At 46.0% G+C, this 26,231-nt stretch overlaps 10 non-coding genes across 10 annotated transcripts; all 10 read right to left on the bottom strand.

The window, feature by feature from the left end:
• Positions 1-4,965: 4,965 nt before the first annotated feature.
• On the bottom strand, positions 4,966-5,037 carry trnae-uuc (transfer RNA glutamic acid (anticodon UUC)). Its single transcript has one exon. It is a non-coding gene; the product is annotated as a tRNA-Glu (tRNA).
• An 888-nt stretch (positions 5,038-5,925) lies between these two features.
• Positions 5,926-5,997, bottom strand: trnae-cuc (transfer RNA glutamic acid (anticodon CUC)). Its single transcript has one exon. It is a non-coding gene; the product is annotated as a tRNA-Glu (tRNA).
• Positions 5,998-6,866: 869 nt separating this feature from the next.
• On the bottom strand, positions 6,867-6,938 carry trnae-uuc (transfer RNA glutamic acid (anticodon UUC)). The gene has a single exon. It is a non-coding gene; the product is annotated as a tRNA-Glu (tRNA).
• An 885-nt stretch (positions 6,939-7,823) lies between these two features.
• trnae-cuc (transfer RNA glutamic acid (anticodon CUC)) lies at positions 7,824-7,895 on the bottom strand. Its single transcript has one exon. It is a non-coding gene; the product is annotated as a tRNA-Glu (tRNA).
• Positions 7,896-8,599: 704 nt separating this feature from the next.
• On the bottom strand, positions 8,600-8,671 carry trnae-uuc (transfer RNA glutamic acid (anticodon UUC)). Its single transcript has one exon. It is a non-coding gene; the product is annotated as a tRNA-Glu (tRNA).
• An 884-nt stretch (positions 8,672-9,555) lies between these two features.
• On the bottom strand, positions 9,556-9,627 carry trnae-cuc (transfer RNA glutamic acid (anticodon CUC)). Its single transcript has one exon. It is a non-coding gene; the product is annotated as a tRNA-Glu (tRNA).
• An 868-nt stretch (positions 9,628-10,495) lies between these two features.
• Positions 10,496-10,567, bottom strand: trnae-uuc (transfer RNA glutamic acid (anticodon UUC)). Its single transcript has one exon. It is a non-coding gene; the product is annotated as a tRNA-Glu (tRNA).
• An 885-nt stretch (positions 10,568-11,452) lies between these two features.
• On the bottom strand, positions 11,453-11,524 carry trnae-cuc (transfer RNA glutamic acid (anticodon CUC)). The gene has a single exon. It is a non-coding gene; the product is annotated as a tRNA-Glu (tRNA).
• A 704-nt stretch (positions 11,525-12,228) lies between these two features.
• On the bottom strand, positions 12,229-12,300 carry trnae-uuc (transfer RNA glutamic acid (anticodon UUC)). Its single transcript has one exon. It is a non-coding gene; the product is annotated as a tRNA-Glu (tRNA).
• Positions 12,301-13,185: 885 nt separating this feature from the next.
• trnae-cuc (transfer RNA glutamic acid (anticodon CUC)) lies at positions 13,186-13,257 on the bottom strand. The gene has a single exon. It is a non-coding gene; the product is annotated as a tRNA-Glu (tRNA).
• Between the last annotated feature and the right edge of the window lie 12,974 nt (positions 13,258-26,231).

The following is a 26,231-nucleotide window of genomic DNA, read 5'->3' as shown; positions in this document are numbered from 1 at the left end:
CACACTTCGAGTAAGTACAAGACACTTGATGGTGGAATATACAGAACAGACTGTAATCCTTTACAGTGCAGGTGGTCAATTTATACCGTATACAGGAATAGCTCCGGATCCCTCTCTCTTTCGAGCTCTCCCAACGAACTCTGGAACTATCCACCCTTCTTATACACTTCAGTTTTCTGACTTCAAAGGTATACCTCACAGATAAGACTTCATGACTGATCTGTTCTTGGATTCTTTCAAGAACAACTTATTAAATAAACAGTCTTAGTTGAGTACATTCCATAAACAAGACTTCCTGACAAACTGTCCTCGGAACCTTTCAAGAACAGTTTATTGACAGCTTATTTACCTAAACCACCACTCTATACCATGGTTAATTGATCCCTCTACCTATGTTTATTACACTAATCACTAAGTTGTACAATAATCACTCATGGTCGATGCAATCCCAAACACTATCTCTTTGCAACACCCCTTTGTAGATTGTTATCAGACACTTGAAGAAGTCCATCGCCTCTTCTCCCAATTCCCTTCTAGTTTCCTGTTTATCTTATAAAGCCTGTTGCTTTCATAACCATTTGTAGTTATACAGGTTATTTCGATTATTAACCATTAACTCTCCAACATTTCCAACATATTCACCACTTTTTATTTCTTCTTATGCATCATATAGTGATGATGTGGAGATGCCGGTGATGGACTGGGGTTGACAATTGTAAACAATTTTACAACACCAAGTTATAGTCCAGCAATTTTATTTTAAATTCACAAGCTTTCGGAGACTTCCTCCTTCCTCAGGTAAATGTTTCAGGAGCTCCTTGAAGCCTACGCATTTATACATATAGAACAATACATGGTGTTTACAGACTGCCCCTGCAACTGCCCGTTGCCAAGGCAATCACCGTGTTCAGACAGAGAGGTGTCACCTGCAGAACCCCCGAATACACATTCAACAAAAAAACAAACAGGGAAAAAAAACAGAGAGAGGCAGAAACATCCGGAAGGCAGAGAGAGCCAGCAAATGACCCATTATATTAAAAACAGATAACATTTGTTCGCTGGTGGGGTAACGTGTAGCGTGACATGAACCCTAGATCCCGGTTGAGGCCGTCCTCATGGGTGCGGAACTTGGCTATCAATTTCTGCTCGACGATTTTGCGTTGTCGTGTGTCTCGAAGACCGCCTTGGAGTACGCTTCCCCGAAGGTCGGTGGATGAATGTCCATGACTGCTGAAGTGTTCCCCGACTGGGAGGGAACCCTCCTGTTTGGCGATTGTTGCGCGGTGTCCGTTCATCCGTTGTCGCAGCGTCTGCATGGTCTCGCCAATGTACCATGCTCTGGGGCATCCTTTCCTGCAACGTATGAGGTAGACAACGTTGGCCGAGTCACAGGAGTATGAACCATGCACCTGGTGGGTGGTGTCCTCTCGTGTGATGGTGGTATCTGTGTCGATGATCTGGCATGTCTTGCAGAGGTTACCGTGGCAGGGTTGTGTGGCGTCGTGGACGCTGTTCTCTTGAAAGCTAGGTAATTTGCTGCGAACGATGGTCTGTTTGAGGTTGGGTGGCTGTTTAAAGGCGAGTAGTGGAGGTGTGGGGATGGCCACAGCGAGGTGTTTGTCCTCATTGATGACATGTTGAAGGCTGCGGAGAACATGGCGTAGTTTCTCCTATAGTGAGGTGGACTGTGTATGATGAGATGGACTGTGTATGGTGAGGTGGACTGTGTGTACATTACAGGCTTCAGTTGCTCTTCTGACAGTTGGGTCAATGACATTATCTTCTTCGCCCAACTGCAAAGTGTTAACATGATGATCAGTAACAGAATCTGAGAGGTCACAATGCAAACTATGGGGTGCAATGCAATATTCGAAATTTCCAGTGGCTGATGGTGACCACGCTAGTTACTGCTCCCACTTAGAAACGACTCCCACCCTTGTAATATCTCCCACCCTAGTAACAGCTCCCACCCTAGCAAAGACTCCCAGCCTAGTAACAATGCGACCCAGTAAAGGCTCCCACCCTCTTAACGGCTCCCACCCGAGTAACGACTCCCACCATGAGTGCTTAAACTCACGCTCTGTTCTCGTTTGGATCACCTTTATCTGATCCATATCGTCTTCAGTTCCCAAATCTAACCTCCAATCACTATATTTCAACTTGTTCAGTTCCATCTTCACATGCTCATTACCTATTAATTGTCTACTTTTCTTGATATTTAGTCCCACCTCCATATTACTAATCGAATAGTTAAACTGTCCCACAGTCTTACAATATACCATTGTGGAGCATTCAACAAGGAACCGTCATACATTGATATCGATCGAGTACCGTGTACACAATACAATACATATATATAGTCTGACAATCGATCATATCAATAGTCACAATATTACATTTAGTTCTAAAACATAACAGTCCACGTCTAGCACAAAATAACATAGGCTCACAAGTTTCCACACATGGGTTACAATCACCCGAGTTACGTTCTCTCTAATCGGCTGAGTGGGTGAAAGCTTATCCATCCAAACTTATTATCCAGGCAACTTGTTACATGATAGTGCAGATAGCTGCCTGTTGCGGTATCAAAGGTGGATCCCCAGTCTTCTCGGTCTTTACAAACGTATCGGAGCCCCCCTATAATTAGTCTCACGTCAACATAAGAGTATAGCATTAACATCCTGTGGGATTCACCAGAACTATTGGCAAACCATTTCAGTACACAGTCCGGACAGTAGGGCCCAGGAGCGCAGGTTACCATTAGCAAACTGGCTAAGATGACTAGAAAGTTGACTCCAGCCCAGTAGGGTAATTAAGTGCCTATGGTCTGTTGTAGTGACATTTTCTAGCCATCCATGACAGCTTGAATATCGAGACAGACCACAGCCCAAGATATCTTTAAAGGATCCGAAGTAATTGCTCTTAATTTTATCCCATAAATCTTATGATTCAGTAATTACCATATTTACAAGCTCCTGAGCCATGGCTGATTCAGCCCCGAGCTCACCTTTCATGGGGTGGACCACTGCTTGTACATCTTACAACGCTTTGTAATTTGTTCACGAGGACCTCATTACTCAGCATTAAGGGACGCCGCTCCCAGTGTTACTCAGGCCGCTTGGGTATCTAGACGGTCATGTTTTACTCTAATTTGGACACTGGACAAGGACCGTGAACATTTATTATACTTCTGCGACAAATCACATTAGGATAGGATAAATGTTTCACCCTTACAGGAAACGATATCATATTGCCTGCTCTCCCACACAAAAATGTCAGGAGAGTGGAAGTGTTACGTGCAACCTCCCAATATTGCCTGTGTACGTATGTGAAGTATTTACACAGATGTTCATGGCAATATTCTATTGTTGGTTGAAAAGTTTTACGTGTAAGAGGTTTCATTACCATGCCACCACGCAGTGAGAAAGTGACTGAGGATGGTTCCATCATTACCCCAGACCATTGATATCACTCCACACGGAGGCCGAGCCCCTTTTGTGAACAATCTGATAACGGACTTTTTATTGTAAACAATCATAGTGTCCCATACATTCGTCACTGCATCACATAAAAGGCTGCAGCTGCGACGCGCAATCCTCTTTCTTAATACACGTACAAAGTTGTTATTTAATTTACACCGTAAGCACCCTGGCGCAAACATAACAGAAATATAATATTGTCCCCGCATTCCATTGTTGTAAGGACCTTAACTCTGCCGTCCAAAACTGATTCATTGATTCTCAAAGCATTTCACCGAGCAATTATACCAACACAAAGACTCATCTCGGGTCACATCGGTAAAAGCAGTCCCAGAGATACGACAGTGATCATTTACTTCTTCCACCCATTCAGCCCGATGGATAACAAGGCTCGGTTGGACAAAGGCAAACGTTTCATAGGTGAGAGTTTTATTCAGTACCATTGTAAACCAACCATGAGCAAAAACATACCACAGACAAGAGAGTATAACCACGATGCCATTTCTCTGAATCGCATTGGATCGTGGCTCGATTCACGACCAGGGATTCTTTATTAGCGCTCATCTGTAAGAGTAACAACGTTTTCATCGTTCACTTCAACATTTTCTCCTTCTTCTGATTGTTGACAAGGTTCAAGCAGAGTCAAGCACATACTAGAAACCAAAAACAAAAGATACACAATTTTTTGTGGAAGCCGTCAACTTCTTAGCAGGAAGAAGACGGACACAGGCATCACCAACCTGTGCCACACAGCCGTTCACAGCTTTCAAGTTAACTTTTAAAAAAACTTTGCCGAATGAAGAAGAGCAACATTCCATTCTTCTCTTATAAAGATTTCGTGTCTGCTAAACATGCTCAAAGTTCCGAATACAACTAAACCCAGATTTTTTTTTCGAAGTCGTCTACTCTGACTTTAACACTGTGCAACAATGCGAAAGTCCATTTCACTAGATTTCATCAGATTGTTATCACAGAGACAGCAGCAGATCCTTTAAACTTGAGGGAAGGAAACGGAGCGACAGCCAACAGCATCGAAATATTGACAAAGGCTTTTAAAGAGACAATACCATTCAGACAGTCTTTTTACAGAGGCAGTGAAAACAAAATAATTTGTACGATGGAATAATGTGTCTCACTCCTGATTTTTTCTCATTTCCCCCTTTTGTGTTCCAAGTGGTTTAATTTGCGTTACACGCGACCATGAGACTCCCAATTACCCAATGTTGACAGCATCTTCAGACAGAAAATCTTCCCACAAACTTTGATCAGCGTCAACACTTTTTAAAGAAAAATAGGCATTTTACAGAAGGCATCAAAGTGCATTGTGTGTCGCTCGAATGGCTTGTTAGATTAAAGAATGATCGGCTGCCCGCTGCTCGATTAGCATTTATGTTGGCGAAAAAGCTAATGTTGATCAGGAACAAGCATTGGGATCAGTGGTGGGACATTCGTTGGGACCAGAACGACGAGCACCAAGAAAGCAATGTTCCCTGAACGGGAATCGAACCCGGGCCGTGGCGGTGAAAGCGCCAAATCCGAACCACTAGACCACCAGGGAAGCTACAGCTGATGCATGCGAGAGAGGAGTCCAACCTTTTCTTTCCTAATTGTCCCTTTGAAATTCAGGTCTCTTTCGATCCAAAAAAAAGCTGCTGGCACAAAATGGCATTTTCTTTTCGTACATCGGAACATAGAACATTCACGGCACAGCGGGAGGCCATTCGGCCCATCGTGTTTGTGACGGTCATCGAACAACATAAAACACTGGTTCAGACAATGACAGCACCAAGTTCGGGTCGGCATGCACTCGAAATGGATGAAAGATGTTGGGCATTGAGGGACGATGGGTTTTGCTGATGCCAGGAGAAATAAACTCAAAGATCTCATCTCCCTCCTTTCAGGTACTGATAATGTTCAAGAGATGTTCTCACTGCCTCAGGCCCATTATCTCCAGTCGCACACTCCTTCCAATCTTGCACATCTTCCTTAGCTTTGAAAACGCTCATTTTTTACACTGGAATTCAATTTGAAGAAAGAGGTGCTGTGATTAGTTGGTGTTGTTAAGGAGATGTCGTGCCAGGAGAGACATAAATGGCTAATGAGAACAGTTACTGTTCTGACACTGTGAGCTACAGTTAAAGGTTGGCGACAATTAAAGTGACAAGCAACAGGTCTTTTCCGAATCTTGGGAGAAATGGCAACAAAAATCTTCCCACAAACTTTGATCAGCGTCAACACATTTTAAAGAAATGTAGGCATTTTACAGAAGGCATGAAAGTGCATTGTATGTCGCTCTAATGGCTTGTTAGATTAAAGAATGATCGGCTGCCCGCTGCTCGATTAGTATTTATGTTGGTGAAAAAGCTAATGTTGATCAGGAGCAAGCATTGGGCTCAGTGATGGGACATTCGTTGGCACCAGAACGACGAGCACCAAGAAAGCAATCTTCCCTGACCGGGAATCGAACCCGGGCCGCGGCGGTGAGAGCGCCGAATCCTAACCACTAGACCACCAGGGAAGCTACGGCTGATGCATGCGAGAGAGGAGTCCAACCTTTTCTTTCCTAATTGTCCCTTTGAAATTCAGGTCTCTTTCGATCCAAAAAAAAGCTGCTCGCCCAAAATGGCATTTTCTTTTAGCACATTGGAACATAGAACATTCACGGCACAGTGGGAGGCCATTCGGCCCATCGTGTTTGTGACGGTCATCGAACAACATAAAACACTGGTTCAGACAATGACAGCACCAAGTTCGGGTAGGCATGCACACAAAATGGATGAAAGATGATGGACTTTGAGAGACGATGGGTTTTGCAGATGCCAGGATAAATAAACTGAAAGAGCTCATCAGCCTGCTTCTTTCAGATACTGAATGTCTTTATGCTCAAGAGATGTTCTCACTGCCTCAGGCCCATTATATCCAGTCGCACACTCCTTCCAATTTTGCACACCTTCCTTCGCTTTGAAACCGTGCATTTTTTTTTACACTGGGCCTCATTTTGAAGAAAGCGGTGCTGTGATCAGCTGGTGTTGTTAAGGAGATGTAGTGGCAGAAGAGACATAAAAGTCTAAAAAAACAGTGACTGTGCTGACACTGTGAGCTATAGTTAAAGGTTGGCGACAATTAGAGTGTCAGGCAGCAGATCTTTTCCAAATCTGCTGGAAATGGCAACAAAAACCTTCCCACAAACTTTGATCAGCATCACGACTCTTTAAAAATAAATACTGGCATTTTACAGAAGGCAAGAAAGTACATTGTGTGTCACTCTAATGGGTTGTGAGATAAAGGAATGATGGGCAGCCCCTTGTTGCAACCACAGCAGTGTAAAACTGATAGCGATCAGGAGCAATCACTGGCATCAGAACGAACAGCACTTTGCAAATAACGTTCCCTGACCAGGAATCGAACCCGGGCCGCGGCTGTGAAAGCGCCGAATCTTAACCACTAGACCACCAGGGAAGCACATGGCACAATCTTGGAGGCCATCAGTCCAAGCCTCTTTTTCCTATTTGTCTCTGCATTTCACGTCCCTTTCTCCCCAAACAAGCTGCTCGGCCAAAATGGCATTTTCTTTTCGTACATAGAAACACAGAACATTCAGGGCACAGAAGGAGGCCATTCGGCCCATCGTGTCTGCGACGGTCATCGAAGAACATGAAACACTTGTTCAGACAATGACAGCACCAAGTTCGGGTCGGCATGCACTCGAAATGGATGAAAGATGTTGGGCATTGAGGGACGATGGGTTTTGCTGATGCCAGGAGAAATAAACTCAAAGATCTCATCTCCCTCCTTTCAGGTACTGATAAGGTTCAAGAGATGTTCTCACTGCCTCAGGCCCATTATCTCCAGTCGCACACTCCTTCCAATTTTGCACATCTTCCTTAGCTTTGAAAACGCTCATTTTTTACACTGGAATTCAATTTGAAGAAAGAGGTGCTGTGATTAGTTGGTGTTGTTAAGGAGATGTCGTGCCAGGAGAGACATAAATGGCTAATGAGAACAGTTACTGTTCTGACACTGTGAGCTACAGTTAAAGGTTGGCGACAATTAAAGTGACAAGCAACAGGTCTTTTCCGAATCTTGGGAGAAATGGCAACAAAAATCTTCCCACAAACTTTGATCAGCGTCAACACATTTTAAAGAAACGTAGGCATTTTACAGAAGGCATGAAAGTGCATTGTATGTCGCTCTAATGGCTTGTTAGATTAAAGAATGATCGGCTGCCCGCTGCTCGATTAGCATTTATGTTGGCGAAAAAGCTAATGTTGATCAGGAGCAAGCATTGGGCTCAGTGATGGGACATTCGTTGGCACCAGAACAACAAGCACGAAGAAAGCAATCTTCCCTGACCGGGAATCGAACCCGGGCCGCGGCGGTGAGAGCGCCGAATCCTAACCACTAGACCACCAGGGAAGCTACGCCTGATGCATGCGAGAGAGGAGTCCAACTTTTTCTTTCCTAATTGTCCCTTTGAAATTCAGGTCTCTTTCGATCCAAAAAAAAGCTGCTCGCCCAAAATGGCATTTTCTTTTAGCACATTGGAACATAGAACATTCACGGCACAGTGGGAGGCCATTCGGCCCATCGTGTTTGTGACGGTCATCGAACAACATAAAACACTGGTTCAGACAATGACAGCACCAAGTTCGGGTAGGCATGCACACAAAATGGATGAAAGATGATGGACTTTGAGAGACGATGGGTTTTGCAGATGCCAGCATAAATAAACTGAAAGAGCTCATCAGCCTGCTTCTTTCAGATACTGAATGTCTTTATGCTCAAGAGATGTTCTCACTGCCTCAGGCCCATTATATCCAGTCGCACACTCCTTCCAATTTTGCACACCTCCCTTCGCTTTGAAACCGTGCATTTTTTTTTACACTGGGCCTCATTTTGAAGAAAGCGGTGCTGTGATCAGCTGGTGTTGTTAAGGAAATGTAGTGGCAGAAGAGACATAAAAGTCTAAAAAACAGTGACTGTTCTGACACTGTGAGCTATAGTTAAAGGTTGGCGACAATTAGAGTGTCAGGCAGCAGATCTTTTCCAAATCTGTTAGAAATGGCAACAAAAACCTTCCCACAAACTTTGATCAGCGTCACGACTCTTTGCAAATAACATTCCCTGACCGGGAATCGAACCCGGGCCGCGGCCGTGAAAGCGCCGAATCCTAACCACTAGACCACCAGGGAAGCACATGGCACTATCTTGCAGGCCATCAGTCCAAGCCTCTTTTTCCTATTTGTCTCTGCATTTCACGTCCCTTTCTCCCCAAACAAGCTGCTCGGCCAAAATGGCATTTTCTTTTCGTACATGGAAACACCGAACATTCAGGGCACAGAAGGAGGCCATTCGGCCCATCGTGTCTGCGACGGTCATCGAAGAACATGAAACACTTGTTCAGACAATGACAGCACCAAGTTCGGGTAACATGCACTCGAAATGGATGAAAGATGTTGGGCATTGAGGGACGATGGGTTTTGCTGATGCCAGGAGAAATAAACTCAAAGATCTCATCTCCCTCCTTTCAGGTACTGATAATGTTCAAGAGATGTTCTCACTGCCTCAGGCCCATTATCTCCAGTCGCACACTCCTTCCAATCTTGCACATCTTCCTTAGCTTTGAAAACGCTCATTTTTTACACTGGAATTCAATTTGAAGAAAGAGGTGCTGTGATTAGTTGGTGTTGTTAAGGAGATGTCGTGCCAGGAGAGACATAAATGGCTAATGAGAACAGTTACTGTTCTGACACTGTGAGCTACAGTTAAAGGTTGGCGACAATTAAAGTGACAAGCAACAGGTCTTTTCCGAATCTTGGGAGAAATGGCAACAAAAATCTTCCCACAAACTTTGATCAGCGTCAACACATTTTAAAGAAATGTAGGCATTTTACAGAAGGCATGAAAGTGCATTGTATGTCGCTCTAATGGCTTGTTAGATTAAAGAATGATCGGCTGCCCGCTGCTCGATTAGCATTTATGTTGGCGAAAAAGCTAATGTTAATCAGGAGCTAGCTTTGGGCTCAGTGATGGGACATTCGTTGGCACCAGAACGACGAGCACCAAGAAAGCAATCTTCCCTGACCGGGAATCGAACCCGGGCCGCGGCGGTGAGAGCGCCGAATCCTAACCACTAGACCACCAGGGAAGCTACGGCTGATGCATGCGAGAGAGGAGTCCAACCTTTTCTTTCCTAATTGTCCCTTTGAAATTCAGGTCTCTTTCGATCTAAAAAAAAGCTGCTCGCCCAAAATGGCATTTTCTTTTAGCACATTGGAACATAGAACATTCACGGCACAGTGGGAGGCCATTCGGCCCATCGTGTTTGTGACGGTCATCGAACAACATAAAACACTGGTTCAGACAATGACAGCACCAAGTTCGGGTAGGCATGCACACAAAATGGATGAAAGATGATGGACTTTGAGAGACGATGGGTTTTGCAGATGCCAGGATAAATAAACTGAAAGAGCTCATCAGCCTGCTTCTTTCAGATACTGAATGTCTTTATGCTCAAGAGATGTTCTCACTGCCTCAGGCCCATTATATCCAGTCGCACACTCCTTCCAATCTTGCACACCTCCCTTCGCTTTGAAACCGTGCATTTTTTTTTACACTGGGCCTCATTTTGAAGAAAGCGGTGCTGTGATCAGCTGGTGTTGTTAAGGAGATGTAGTGGCAGAAGAGACAGAAAAGTCTAAAAAACAGTGACTGTTCTGACACTGTGAGCTATAGTTAAAGGTTGGCGACAATTAGAGTGTCAGGCAGCAGATCTTATCCAAATCTGTTAGAAATGGCAACAAAAACCTTCCCACAAACTTTGATCAGCGTCACGACTCTTTAAAAATAAATACTGGCATTTTACAGAAGGCAAGAAAGTACATTGTGTGTCACTCTAATGGGTTGTGAGATAAAGGAATGATGGGCAGCCCCTTGTTGCAACCACAGCAGTGTAAATCTGATAGCAATCAGGAGCAATCACTGGCATCAGAACAAACAGCACTTTGCAAATAACGTTCCCTGACCGGGAATCGAACCCGGGCCGCGGCGGTGAAAGCACCGAATCCTAACCACTAGACCACCAGGGAAGCACATGGCGCAATCTGGCAGGCCATCAGTCCAAGCCTCTTTTTCCTATTTGTCTCTGCATTTCACGTCCCTTTCTCCCCAAACAAGCTGCTCGGCCAAAATGGCATTTTCTTTTCGTATATAGAAACACAGAACATTCAGGGCACAGAAGGAGGCCATTCGGCCCATCGTGTCTGCGACGGTCATCGAAGAACATGAAACACTTGTTCAGACAATGACAGCACCAAGTTCGGGTCGGCATGCACTCGAAATGGATGAAAGATGTTGGGCATTGAGGGACGATGGGTTTTGCTGATGCCAGGAGAAATAAACTCAAAGATCTCATCTCCCTCCTTTCAGGTACTGATAAGGTTCAAGAGATGTTCTCACTGCCTCAGGCCCATTATCTCCAGTCGCACACTCCTTCCAATTTTGCACATCTTCCTTAGCTTTGAAAACGCTCATTTTTTACACTGGAATTCAATTTGAAGAAAGAGGTGCTGTGATTAGTTGGTGTTGTTAAGGAGATGTCGTGCCAGGAGAGACATAAATGGCTAATGAGAACAGTTACTGTTCTGACACTGTGAGCTACAGTTAAAGGTTGGCGACAATTAAAGTGACAAGCAACAGGTCTTTTCCGAATCTTGGGAGAAATGGCAACAAAAATCTTCCCACAAACTTTGATCAGCGTCAACACATTTTAAAGAAACGTAGGCATTTTACAGAAGGCATGAAAGTGCATTGTATGTCGCTCTAATGGCTTGTTAGATTAAAGAATGATCGGCTGCCCGCTGCTCGATTAGCATTTATGTTGGCGAAAAAGCTAATGTTGATCAGGAGCAAGCATTGGGCTCAGTGATGGGACATTCGTTGGCACCAGAACAACAAGCACGAAGAAAGCAATCTTCCCTGACCGGGAATCGAACCCGGGCCGCGGCGGTGAGAGCGCCGAATCCTAACCACTAGACCACCAGGGAAGCTACGCCTGATGCATGCGAGAGAGGAGTCCAACTTTTTCTTTCCTAATTGTCCCTTTGAAATTCAGGTCTCTTTCGATCCAAAAAAAAGCTGCTCGCCCAAAATGGCATTTTCTTTTAGCACATTGGAACATAGAACATTCACGGCACAGTGGGAGGCCATTCGGCCCATCGTGTTTGTGACGGTCATCGAACAACATAAAACACTGGTTCAGACAATGACAGCACCAAGTTCGGGTAGGCATGCACACAAAATGGATGAAAGATGATGGACTTTGAGAGACGATGGGTTTTGCAGATGCCAGCATAAATAAACTGAAAGAGCTCATCAGCCTGCTTCTTTCAGATACTGAATGTCTTTATGCTCAAGAGATGTTCTCACTGCCTCAGGCCCATTATATCCAGTCGCACACTCCTTCCAATTTTGCACACCTCCCTTCGCTTTGAAACCGTGCATTTTTTTTTACACTGGGCCTCATTTTGAAGAAAGCGGTGCTGTGATCAGCTGGTGTTGTTAAGGAAATGTAGTGGCAGAAGAGACATAAAAGTCTAAAAAACAGTGACTGTTCTGACACTGTGAGCTATAGTTAAAGGTTGGCGACAATTAGAGTGTCAGGCAGCAGATCTTTTCCAAATCTGTTAGAAATGGCAACAAAAACCTTCCCACAAACTTTGATCAGCGTCACGACTCTTTGCAAATAACATTCCCTGACCGGGAATCGAACCCGGGCCGCGGCCGTGAAAGCGCCGAATCCTAACCACTAGACCACCAGGGAAGCACATGGCACGATCTTGCAGGCCATCAGTCCAAGCCTCTTTTTCCTATTTGTCTCTGCATTTCACGTCCCTTTCTCCCCAAGCAAGCTGCTCGGCCAAAATGGCATTTTCTTTTAGTACATAGAAACACAGAACATTCAGGGCACAGAAGGAGGCCATTCGGCCCATCGTGTCTGCAACGGTCATCGAAGAACATGAAACACTTGTTCAGACAATGACAGCACCAAGTTCGGGTCGGCATGCACTCGAAATGGATGAAAGATGTTGGGCATTGAGGGACGATGGGTTTTGCTGATGCCAGGAGAAATAAACTCAAAGATCTCATCTCCCTCCTTTCAGGTACTGATAATGTTCAAGAGATGTTCTCACTGCCTCAGGCCCATTATCTCCAGTCGCACACTCCTTCCAATCTTGCACATCTTCCTTAGCTTTGAAAACGCTCATTTTTTACACTGGAATTCAATTTGAAGAAAGAGGTGCTGTGATTAGTTGGTGTTGTTAAGGAGATGTCGTGCCAGGAGAGACATAAATGGCTAATGAGAACAGTTACTGTTCTGACACTGTGAGCTACAGTTAAAGGTTGGCGACAATTAAAGTGACAAGCAACAGGTCTTTTCCGAATCTTGGGAGAAATGGCAACAAAAATCTTCCCACAAACTTTGATCAGCGTCAACACATTTTAAAGAAATGTAGGCATTTTACAGAAGGCATGAAAGTGCATTGTATGTCGCTCTAATGGCTTGTTAGATTAAAGAATGATCGGCTGCCCGCTGCTCGATTAGCATTTATGTTGGCGAAAAAGCTAATGTTGATCGGGAGCAAGCATTGGGCTCAGTGATGGGACATTCGTTGGCACCAGAACGACGAGCACCAAGAAAGCAATCTTCCCTGACCGGGAATCGAACCCAGGCCGCGGCGGTGAGAGCGCCGAATCCTAACCACTAGACCACCAGGGAAGCTACGGCTGATGCATGCGAGAGAGGAGTCCAACCTTTTCTTTCCTAATTGTCCCTTTGAAATTCAGGTCTCTTTCGATCCAAAAAAAAGCTGCTCACCCAAAATGGCATTTTCTTTTAGCACATTGGAACATAGAACATTCACGGCACAGTGGGAGGCCATTCGGCCCATCGTGTTTGTGACGGTCATCGAACAACATAAAACACTGGTTCAGACAATGACAGCACCAAGTTCGGGTAGGCATGCACACAAAATGGATGAAAGATGATGGACTTTGAGAGACGATGGGTTTTGCAGATGCCAGGATAAATAAACTGAAAGAGCTCATCAGCCTGCTTCTTTCAGATACTGAATGTCTTTATGCTCAAGAGATGTTCTCACTGCCTCAGGCCCATTATATCCAGTCGCACACTCCTTCCAATCTTGCACACCTCCCTTCGCTTTGAAACCGTGCATTTTTTTTTACACTGGGCCTCATTTTGAAGAAAGCGGTGCTGTGATCAGCTGGTGTTGTTAAGGAGATGTAGTGGCAGAAGAGACATAAAAGTCTAAAAAACAGTGACTGTTCTGACACTGTGAGCTATAGTTAAAGGTTGGCGACAATTAGAGTGTCAGGCAGCAGATCTTTTCCAAATCTGCTGGAAATGGCAACAAAAACCTTCCCACAAACTTTGATCAGCGTGACGACTCTTTTAAAATAAATACTGGCATTTTGCAGAAGGCAAGAAAGTACATTGTGTGTCACTCTAATGGGTTGTGAGATAAAGGAATGATGGGCAGCCCCTTGTTGCAACCACAGCAGTGTCAAACTGATAGCGATCAGGAGCAATCACTGGCATCAGAACGAACAGCACTTCGCAAATAACGTTCCCTGACTGGGAATCGAACCCGGGCGAAAATTAAAGTGACAAGCAACAGGTCTTTTCTGAATCTTGGGAGAAATGGCAAAAAAAATCTTCCCACAAACTTTGATCAGTGTCAACACATTTTAAAGAAATGTAAACAATTTTACAACACCAAGTTATAGTCCAACAATTTTATTTTAAATTCGCAAGCTTTCGGAGGCTTCCTCCTTCCTCAGGTGAACGTAATGAAATCCTCGAAATGAAATCGCATTTATCATTCACAGAACATTGCTTGATGATTACAGACAGTTTTTTCAACTGCTCGTTGCCAAGGCAATCAGTGTGCAGACAGACAGTTGTTACCTGCAAGGTCTCAGAATATACAAATCACCAAAAAAAATAAATAAATAAATAAACAGAGATAGAGAGGTAGAAACATAGAAAAGACAGCAACTGACCCGTTATATTAAAAACAGATAACATTTGTTCGCTGGTGGGGTAACGTGTAGCGTGACATGAACCCAAGATCCCGGTTGAGGCCGTCCTCATGGGTGCGGAACTTGGCTATCAATTTCTGCTCGACGATTTTGCGTTGTCGTGTGTCTCGAAGGCCGCCTTGGAGTACGCTTGCCCGAAGGTCGGTGGATGAATGTCCATGACTGCTGAAGTGTTCCCCGACTGGGAGGGAACCCTCCTGTTTGGCGATTGTTGCGCGGTGTCCGTTCATCCGTTGTCGCAGCGTCTGCATGGTCTCGCCAATGTACCATGCTCTGGGTCATCCTTTCCTGAAACGTATGAGGTAGACAACGTTGGCCGAGTCACAGGAGTATGAACCATGCACCTGGTGGGTGGTGTCCTCTCGTGTGATGGTGGTATCTGTGTCGATGATCTGGCATGTCTTGCAGAGGTTACCGTGGCAGGGTTGTGTGGTGTCGTGGACGCTGTTCTCTTGAAAGCTGGGTAATTTGCTGCGAACGATGGTCTGTTTGAGGTTGGGTGGCTGTTTGAAGGTGAGTAGTGGAGGTGTGGGGATGGCCATAGCGAGGTGTTCGTCGTCATTGATGACATGTTGAAGGCTGCGGAGAACATGGCGTGGTTTCTCCGCTCCGGGGAAGTACTGGACGACAAAGGGTACTCTGTTGGTTGCATCCCGTTATGAACCTTCTCTGTCGGTTCAGCCCACAGAAGCTGCTTGGCGGCTTCCCACCTTCGGAAGTCCAGTTGGGAGCCTGAGTCCGACCACAACCTCCAGTCACTGAGGCTTATTCATGTATTCAACACATGTGTGACGCAGAGTCTGAAACTGGAGGTTCTGGAAGTCCCTGCACCTGGAGAATTGAGTCTTTATTGGGGTCTTGCAAAGGTCTCAGCCATCGACCTTTGCTGGATGCGATCTACCAAACTCCAGGGCCGTTTGGTCGGTCTTGATCAGCACCCTCCGGTTGTGGCCAATGTAGACAGCGTCTATAGTGCCTCCGCCAACCTGCTTCACACTTTTCAGTTCATTGATCCAACTGCTGAACTTCAGTCGTGAAAGCATCAGAGGGAAAGTCATCGCTCAGGAAACTAGTCCTGTTCCACCCACCACAATCCAAATAGTGGGACATGTGGGTTTGGCGGAGCTTCCTTCAGTGTTTGACGCATATTCGTGTTCTCCACCACCAAATCCATAGTGGCCAGCTTTACTTATTGCAGGATAATGCCTCACAGGTGAATTGAGGGAGCAATCCCTGCCACAGAGTGAGGACCACTTTCAGAGAGCATCACTGCAGCAGCAGGTTGTGTGGCTGCCATTAATAAAGGAGCAGGGTCTATCGTCCAGTGGATCTTGTATCACCACTTAGCTTGGCTGCGCATCTTGGAGTTCCTTCAGTAACTGCAGCAACAACCACTGCAGATGCCCTTAGATGCTGAGGGCTTCTGTGGCGAGCGAGTGGAGGAGCTGCTTCAGGGTACAAGCATCTCCAGCAGAACTTTCAGGCATTCCCGGATTGGCATGCAAGGAGACACTGTCTCACTTTGCAGCTGAGCCCACCCCATCTACAGGCCCTTTCAGGGACAGCAGTCTTTTCAAAGCTTTCGCCGGACTGCAATGTCTTTGTGTCATGTTAGCCCGTCTTTCCAGATTAGGACCTGGAAAGCAGGGAGCACGCAACAAGTAACCTTCAAGGCCCTCTCCAGCTCTACCTCTCCAAGCAGTGATTCCTGCCTTTGATAGCCCACCACAGATGTGGATGGATGAGCCATTTCTACTACTTCCATGTGGAAATGGATCACTCGGGACACTTGGGCCTCGGAGACCAGAATTAGTGAGCATCCAATGCATTAGCTCCTTGAGCCTTCATGTTTTCATAATGTAGTTTGGTTTGACCATCAAAGCAACCAGCTACTAATGGGCAAACTGGCAGTTGAGATCAGTATCTTCGACCATCCACACTGAGAGCGAGTGAGTGATAGTCATAGTCATCTTCTTCCTCCAGAAGGACGAACTGTTGGGGATATTTCACCAGTTAAGCCTTGCTCCATCAATTAAGTTTCCACAGGCCTCCTTTGTCACAGCATCTGAACTAGAGCTGCTGGTCCTGAGATCACAGTGTTCTCCAGGTATTGGTGCTGCAGCCATCAGGCTGTTCAGCTTCGATATGGGTGGGAGGCTACATTCAGGATCAATGGACTTCTAGGCCAATCGATATGGATGAGTTCACTTGGCATTTCAACAGGCTCAAGGTTTGAATGCTACAATAAGACATTATATACCTTCAGACTTGATGCGGCGTAAGTCACTGCGCCTCCAGACACACAATTTGACAGTAGTCCGGAGCGCCTACAAACAGGGAGGGGCCCAGACCCGGTACCTCTGTCAACATGACACGTTACTTCCCATTGGTGCTTGAAGCATGGGTTGATATTCTTGGTGCCAATTTTGGTCGGGATGGACAATAAAACAGTCGGCACACTCAGCTAACTTGTAATCCACCCTGACGAGTGGATGATCCACACGTAGGTAGTCCAGAATATCATCAGGAGTTGGGGAGTTAACAAATCAATCAACTTGCTCACATTACTGGACAATCACCAATCTGCTAAAGGACCTCAGGCAGTCAGGGTGGAGACTGGGATAGTCTCTCATTCTTTTGTTTCTAGATTATGTTGTTCAGGATTGCCTGATCTCCAGAATGCTGTAGAAAATTACAGCAGAACGTGATTCTCGTTAAACCTTTCCTGGCCTCACAAACCGTGCTTCTCAGGCACTCCGGTTTTGAATGCTGCCAGTCTGACCTGAGGAGTCCACGGGAGAACACCAAGTCTTTTGAAGACCCTATAAGGTCTATTAGAGATCGAAAAGTTAACATATGTGTGGAGATGGAAGATATGGGTATGGTTCTCAATTAATACTTTGCATCTTTCTTCACAATAACAGGGAATGATGCAGAGATTGAAATTAAGAATGAGTGTGAAATAATGGATGGGATTAACATAGTGAGAGAGGAAGTATTAAGGGGTTTAGCATTTATGAAAGTAGATAAACCGCCAGGCCCGGATGGAATGCATTTCAGGCTGTTAAGAGAAGCAAGGGAGGAAATAACGGAGGCTTTGACTATCACTTTCCAATCCTCACTGGCTCGGCCAGAGGATTGCAGGAATGCTAATGTTGTACGGTTGTTTAAAAAGCGAGAAACAGAAAGACCGAGTAATTAAAAACCAGTGAGTGTAACCTCGATGGTGGGCAAATAATTGGAATCGATTCTGAGGGACAGCATAATCGCCATTTAGAAAGGCACAGGTTAATCAAGGACATTCAGCATGGATTTGTTAAGGGAAGTTTGTGTCTAAATAATTTGATTCAATTTTTTGTGCACTTAACAAGGAGGGTTGATCAGGGTAACATATACGATGTAGTGTACATGGATTTTTGCAAGGCTTTTGACAAGGTCCCACATGGCAGACTGGTTAACAAAGTAAAAGCCCATGGAATCCAAGGGAAAGGGGCTAGTTGCTCCAGAATTGGCTCAGTGGTAAGAACAAAGTGTAATGGTTGATGGTTTTTTTCGTGATTGGAAGGCTGTTTCCAGTGGGTTACCACAAGGCTCAGTACTAGGTCCCTTGCTTTTTGTGGTATATATTAATGATTTGGACTTGAATGTGGGGGGCTTGATCAAGAAGTTTGCAGACGATATAAAAATTGGCTGTGAGATTGGTAGTGAGGAGGAAAGCTATAGTCTGCAAGACGATATCGATGGACTGGTCAGGTGGGCAGAAAAGTGGCAAATAGAATTCAATCCAGGGAAGTGTGAGGTAATGCATTTGGGGAGGTCAAACAAGGTAAGGGAGTACACAATAAATGGTAGGATATTGAGAAACAAAAGGGACCTTGGAGTGCATGTCCACAGATCCTGAAATTAGCAGGACAAGTCGATAAGCTGGTTAAAAAGGCATACGGAATACTTCCCTTTATTAGCCGTGGCATAGAATATTAGAGCAGGGAGGTTATGCTGGAAATGTATAAAACATTGGTTAGTCCACAGCTTGAGTACTGCGTACAGTTCTCGTCACTACATTACAGGAAATATGTGATTGCACTAGAGAGGCTACAGAGAAGATTTACGAGGATGTTGCCAGGGCTTGAGAATTTTAGCTATGAGAAAAGATTGGATAGGCTGGGGCTGTTTTCTTTGGAACAAAGGAGGCTAATTGGGAGATTTAATTTAGGTATGTAAAATTATGATGGGACTAGATAGAGTGGATAGGGAGGACCTTTTTCCCTTAGTAGAGGGGTCAGTGATCAGGGGGCATAGCTTTAAATTAATTGGTCTGCGGATTAGACGGCAGCTGAGGAGAATTTTTTTTTTACCCAGAGGGTGGTGGAGGTCTGGAACTCACTGCCTGAAAGAGTGGTGGAGGCAGAAACCCTCAAATCATTGGCAAAGTAATTGGATGCACACTTGAAATGCCGTAACCTACAGGGCTACGGACCATGTGCTGGAAAGTGGGATTAAGCTGGATAGCTCTTTTTCTGCCGGCACGGACGCAATGGGCCGAATTACGTCCTTCTATGCCGTAACTTTCTGTGGTTCTATGACTCTACCTTTCTTATGGAATCTTCATTCTTCATTCGGACGTACTCCACACACCGCTGGACACAGTCCAAGTGGTACTCAGGGCGAGAAGGGTGGGCACTGCAAGGGAACACACTCTGGCTTCCAGCACAAACAGATCTAATTGATTGTCATTCACGGCTGCTAGATCCAAACAGTAAGGTGAACCTTCAGGATCAGGATCCTGCTAGCTTTTGATTGATGGCCTGGCTTTTGAGATGGAATGTCTATCAGATTCGGGTAGATTAGCAGTATGGTACTGACCGTGGTGGACACAGTACTTGTTTCCCAAACACACCTCTAACATGGAGCCACCCTCCTATCTTTACCAGGTATCACTGCTCAGGTTGGCATTCGTGGGTAATGCTCACTTTATCATAAGTGTCCTGGTCACTTATGATAACGTCCCTTTTAAACTCAACCCTTGTAAACTGCTCCCTTTTAAACTGCCCTCTTGGCAGCTGCTCCCTTGTAAACTGTCCCCTTGTAAAATGATCCCTTGCAAACCGCCCCTTTGTAAATGGATCCGTTGTAAACTGCTCCCTTATAAACTGGTCCCTTGTAAACTGATCCCTTGTAAATTGGTCCCTTGTAAACTGCCCACTTGTAACTTGATCCCTTGTATAATGCTCCCTTGTAAACTGCTCCCTTGTAAATTACCCCCTTGTAAACTGATCCCTTGTAAACTGTCCCCTTATAAACTGTTCCCTTGTAAACTGATCCCTTGTAAACTTTCCCTTGTAAACTGATCCCTTGTAAACTGATCCCTTGTAAACTTTCCCTTGTAAACTGATCCCTTGTAAACTTTCCCTTGTAAATTGTTCCCTTGTAAACTGATCCCTTGTAAACTTTCCCTTGTAAACTGTTCCCTTGTAAACTGATCCCTTGTAAACTTTCCCCTTATAAATTGTTCCCTTGTAAACTGATCCCTTGTAAACTTTCCCCTTATAAATTGTTCCCTTGTAAACTGATCCCTTGTAAACTGATCCCTTATAAACTGTTCCCTTGTAAACTGATCCCTTGTAAACTGTTCCCTTGTAAACTATTCCCTTATAAACTGGTGCCTTAAAAACTGCCTCCTTGTAAAATGATGCCTTGTAAGCTGATCTCTTGTAAACAGATCCCTTGTAAACTGCGTCTTGTAAACTGTTCCCTTGTAAACTGTCCCCTTTTAAACTGCCCCGTTGTAAACTGCCTCCTTGTAAATTGCCCCCTTGTAAACTGATCACTCGTAAACTGCCCCATTGTAAACTGACCCTTTGTAAACTGATCCATTGTAAACTGATCCCTGTAAACTGATCCCTTTTAAACTGCTCTCTTTTAAACAGCCCCTTGTAAACTGATCCCTTGCAAGCTGCTCTCGTGTAAACTGCCCCCTTGTAAACTGATCCCTTGTAACCTGCTCTCGTGTAAACTGCCCCCTTGTAAACTGATCCCTTGTAACCTGCTCTCGTGTAAACTGCCCCCTTGTAAACTGATCCCTTGTAACCTGCTCTCGTGTAAACTGCCCCCTTGTAAACTGATCCCTTGTAACCTGCTCTCGTGTAAACTGCCCCCTTGTAAACTGATCCCTTGTAACCTGCTCTCGTGTAAACTGCCCCCTTGTAAACTACCACCTTGTAAGTTGATCTCTTTTAAGCGCCTCTTCATTCTTCAAATAACTCGTCACTTTCCACCCGCCAGCTTGTCTCTTGGGCCTTGTGGGAAGTGTTTGGTCCGTTTCTTTTCCTTGTCCTGATTTGCCTTTGGGTGCAGATTATTGAATATTTTCACGGCTGAGATGAATAGATTTTGGACTCTAGTGGAATCAAGCGATATGAGAATCGGGCGGGAAAGTGGAGTTGAGGTCGAAGCTGAGCCATGATCTGATTGAATGGTGAAGCAGGTTCGAGGGGCCATATGGCCTACTCCTGCTCCTATTTCTGATGTTCTTATGTTCTTATATCAACAAACTGAGTTTTGTGGTGTGCTAAAAGTTAACGTTGCTCGGGAGCCGGTGAGGGAGGGGAAAACCTGTGTCGTGCCCTGCAAAGTCAGGATGCTTATAAAATGTCTTGAAGAGGAGGTCACGTTATCAGTGATTTTCCCTTACATCGTGATAATTAGATTTACATTCTAGCCCATTCGTCCCGTCAATGTTTTGGAACTGGTGTTTCATCCAGTTACTGCTGGCTCAGTAACTGTATTCCAATCCACTGAGCACAGTACGGCCGAAAGGAATGGGATCAGATCCCAGTGAATTAAAGGAATGGGATCAGCTCCCAGTGAATTAAAGGAATGGGATCAGATCCAATGGATTAAATGCATGGGATCAGATCCCAGTGAATTAAAGGAATGGGATCAGATCCAGTGGATTAAAGGCATAGGATCGGATCCCATGGAATTAAAGAAATGTGATTAGATCCCAATGAATTAAAGGAATGTGATCAGATCGCTGAGAATTAAAGCAATGTGATCAGATCGCAGAGAATTATGGAATGGGATCAGATCCCAGTGAATTAAAGGAATGGGATCAGCTCCCAGTGAATTAAAGGAATGGGATCAGATCCAGTGGATTAAAGGCATGGGATCGGATCCCATGGAATTAAAGAAATGTGATTAGATCCCAATGAATTAAAGGAATGTGATCAGATCGCTGAGAATTATGGAATGGGATCAGATCCCAGTGAATTAAAGGAATGGGATCAGATCCAGTGGATTAAAGGCATGGGATCGGATCCCATGGAATTAAAGAAATGTGATTAGATCCCAATGAATTAAAGGAATGTGATCAGATCGCTGAGAATTATGGAATGGGATCAGATCCCAGTGAATTACAGGAATGGGATCAGATCCAGTGGATTAAAGGCATGGGATCGGATCCCATGGAATTAAAGAAATGTGATTAGATCCCAATGAATTAAAGGAATGTGATCAGATCGCTGAGAATTAAAGCAATGTGATCAGATCGCAGAGAATTATGGAATGGGATCAGATCCCAGTGAATTAAAGGAATGTGATCAGATTCCAGAGAATTAAAGGAATGTGATCAGATCGCAGAAAATTATGGAATGGGATCAAAACCCAGTGAGTTAAAAACATGGGATCAGATCCCAGCGAATTAAAAGCATGGGATGAGATCGCAGCCAATTAGATGGTTGGAATCAGATCTCAGCAAATTAAATGAATGGGATCAGATTCCAGTTAATTAAAGGCATGGGATCATATCCCAGAGAATTAATTGAATGGGATCAAATCACATCGAATTAAAGGCATGGGATCAGATCCCAGCGAATTAAACGCATATTATCAGATCCCAACGAATTGAATGAATAGGATCAGACACAGTCCCCTCCCCCCACAATCAGACACAGTCCCCTCCTCCAAAAATCAGACACAGTCCCCTCCTCCAAAAATCTGACACAGTCCCCTCCTCCAAAAATCAGACACAGTCCCCTCCCCCAAAAATCAGACACAGTCCCCTCCCCCAAAAATCTGACACAGTCCCCTCCTCCAAAAATCAGACACAGTCCCCTCCCCCAAAAATCAGACACAGTCCCCTCCCCCAAAAATCAGACACAGTCCCCTCCCCCAAAAATCAGACACAGTCCCCTCCCCCAAAAATCAGACACAGTCTCCTCCTCCAAAAATCAGACACAGTCCCCTCCCCCCACAATCTGACACAGTCCCCTCCCCCAAAAATCAGACACAGTCACCTCCCCCCACAATCTGACACAGTCCCCTCACCCCAAAAATCTGACACAGTCCCCTCCCCCAAAAATCAGACACAGTCCCCTCCTCCAAAAATCAGACACAGTCCCCTCCCCCAAAAATCAGACACAGTCCCCTCCCCCAAAAATCAGACACAGTCCCCTCCCCCAAAAATCAGACACAGTCCCCTCCCCCAAAAATCAGACACAGTCCCCTCCCCCAAAAATCAGACACAGTCCCCTCCCCCAAAAATCAGACACAGTCCCCTCCTCCAAAAATCAGACACAGTCCCCTCCCCCCAAAATCAGACACAGTCCCCTCCTCCAAAAATCAGACACAGTCCCCTCCCCCAAAAATCAGACACAGTCCCCTCCCCCAAAAATCAGACACAGTCCCCTCCTCCAAAAATCAGACACAGTCCCCTCCCCCCACAATCTGACACAGTCCCCTCCCCCAAAAATCAGACACAGTCCCCTCCCCCAAAAATCAGACACAGTCCCCTCCCCCAAAAATCAGACACAGTCCCCTCCCCCAAAAATCAGACACAGTCCCCTCCCCCAAAAATCAGACACAGTCCCCTCCTCCAAAAATCAGACACAGTCCCCTCCCCCAAAAATCAGACACAGTCCCCTCCCCCAAAAATCAGACACAGTCCCCTCCTCCAAAAATCAGACACAGTCCCCTCCCCCAAAAATCAGACACAGTCCCCTCCTCCAAAAATCAGACACAGTCCCCTCCCCCAAAAATCAGACACAGTCCCCTCCTCCAAAAATCAGACACAGTCCCCTCCTCCAAAAATCAGACACAGTCCCCTCCTCCAAAAATCAGACACAGTCCCCTCCCCCAAAAATCTGACACAGTCCCCTCCCCCAAAAATCTGACACAGTCCCCTCCCCCAAAAATCAGACACAGTCCCCTCCTCCAAAAATCAGACACAGTCCCCTCCCCCAAAAATCAGACACAGTCCCCTCCCCCAAAAATCAGACACAGTCCCCTCCCCCAAAAATCAGACACAGTCCCCTCCCCCAAAAATCAGACACAGTCCCCTCCCCCAAAAATCAGACACAGTCCCCTCCTCCAAAAATCAGACACAGTCCCCTCCCCCAAAAATCAGACACAGTCCCCTCCCCCAAAAATCAGACACAGTCCCCTCCCCCAAAAATCAGACACAGTCCCCTCCCCCAAAAATCAGACACAGTCCCCTCCCCCAAAAATCAGACACAGTCCCCTCCCCCAAAAATCAGACACAGTCCCCTCCTCCAAAAATCAGACACAGTCCCCTCCCCCAAAAATCAGACACAGTCCCCTCCCCCCAAAAATCAGACACAGTCCCCTCCTCCAAAAATCAGACACAGTCCCCTCCCCCAAAAATCAGACACAGTCCCCTCCTCCAAAAATCAGACACAGTCCCCTCCTCCAAAAATCAGACACAGTCCCCTCCCCCAAAAATCAGACACAGTCTCCTCCCCCAAAAATCAGACACAGTCCCCTCCCCCAAAAATCAGACACAGTCCCCTCCTCCAAAAATCAGACACAGTCCCCTCCCCCCACAATCTGACACAGTCCCCTCCCCCAAAAATCAGACACAGTCCCCTCCCCCAAAAATCAGACACAGTCCCCTCCCCCCACAATCTGACACAGTCCCCTCCTCCAAAAATCAGACACAGTCCCCTCCCCCCACAATCTGACACAGTCCCCTCCTCCAAAAATCAGACACAGTCCCCTCCCCCAAAAATCAGACACAGTCCCCTCCTCCAAAAATCAGACACAGTCCCCTCCTCCAAAAATCAGACACAGTCCCCTCCTCCAAAAATCAGACACAGTCCCCTCCTCCAAAAATCAGACACAGTCCCCTCCCCCCACAATCTGACACAGTCCCCTCCCCCAAAAATCAGACACAGTCCCCTCCTCCAAAAATCTGACACAGTCCCCTCCCCCAAAAATCAGACACAGTCCCCTCCCCCAAAAATCAGACACAGTCCCCTCCCCCAAAAATCAGACACAGTCCCCTCCCCCAAAAATCAGACACAGTCCCCTCCCCCCACAATCTGACACAGTCCCCTCCCCCAAAAATCAGACACAGTCCCCTCCCCCAAAAATCAGACACAGTCCCCTCCCCCCACAATCTGACACAGTCCCCTCCCCCAAAAATCAGACACAGTCCCCTCCCCCCACAATCTGACACAGTCCCCTCCTCCAAAAATCAGACACAGTCCCCTCCCCCAAAAATCAGACACAGTCCCCTCCTCCAAAAATCAGACACAGTCCCCTCCCCCAAAAATCAGACACAGTCCCCTCCCCCAAAAATCAGACACAGTCCCCTCCTCCAAAAATCAGACACAGTCCCCTCCCCCAAAAATCAGACACAGTCCCCTCCCCCCAAAAATCAGACACAGTCCCCTCCTCCAAAAATCAGACACAGTCCCCTCCCCCAAAAATCAGACACAGTCCCCTCCCCCAAAAATCAGACACAGTCCCCTCCTCCAAAAATCAGACACAGTCCCCTCCTCCAAAAATCAGACACAGTTCCCTCCCCCAAAAATCAGACACAGTCCCCTCCCCCAAAAATCAGACACAGTCCCCTCCCCCAAAAATCAGACACAGTCCCCTCCCCCCACAATCTGACACAGTCCCCTCCCCCAAAAATCAGACACAGTCCCCTCCCCCAAAAATCAGACACAGTCCCCTCCCCCAAAAATCAGACACAGTCCCCTCCCCCCAAAAATCAGACACAGTCCCCTCCCCCAAAAATCAGACACAGTCCCCTCCCCCCACAATCTGACACAGTCCCCTCCCCCAAAAATCAGACACAGTCCCCTCCCCCCACAATCTGACACAGTCCCCTCCCCCAAAAATCAGACACAGTCCCCTCCCCCAAAAATCAGACACAGTCCCCTCCCCCCACAATCTGACACAGTCCCCTCCCCCAAAAATCAGACACAGTCCCCTCCTCCAAAAATCAGACACAGTCCCCTCCTCCAAAAATCAGACACAGTCCCCTCCCCCAAAAATCAGACACAGTCCCCTCCCCCCAAAAATCAGACACAGTCTCCTCCCCCAAAAATCAGACACAGTCCCCTCCCCCAAAAATCAGACACAGTCCCCTCCTCCAAAAATCAGACACAGTCCCCTCCTCCAAAAATCAGACACAGTCCCCTCCCCCAAAAATCAGACACAGTCCCCTCCCCCCAAAAATCAGACACAGTCTCCTCCCCCAAAAATCAGACACAGTCCCCTCCCCCAAAAATCAGACACAGTCACCTCCCCCCAAAATCTGAAACAGTCCCCTCCCCCAAAAATCTGAAACAGTCCCCTCCCCCAAAAATCAGACACATTCCCCTC

Source organism: Heptranchias perlo, chromosome 2, assembly GCF_035084215.1.
Source record: "Heptranchias perlo isolate sHepPer1 chromosome 2, sHepPer1.hap1, whole genome shotgun sequence".
Lineage (NCBI taxonomy): Eukaryota > Metazoa > Chordata > Chondrichthyes > Hexanchiformes > Hexanchidae > Heptranchias > Heptranchias perlo.
Note: the sequence above shows the minus strand (reverse complement) of the source record. Positions and strands in the feature narration are given on the sequence as shown.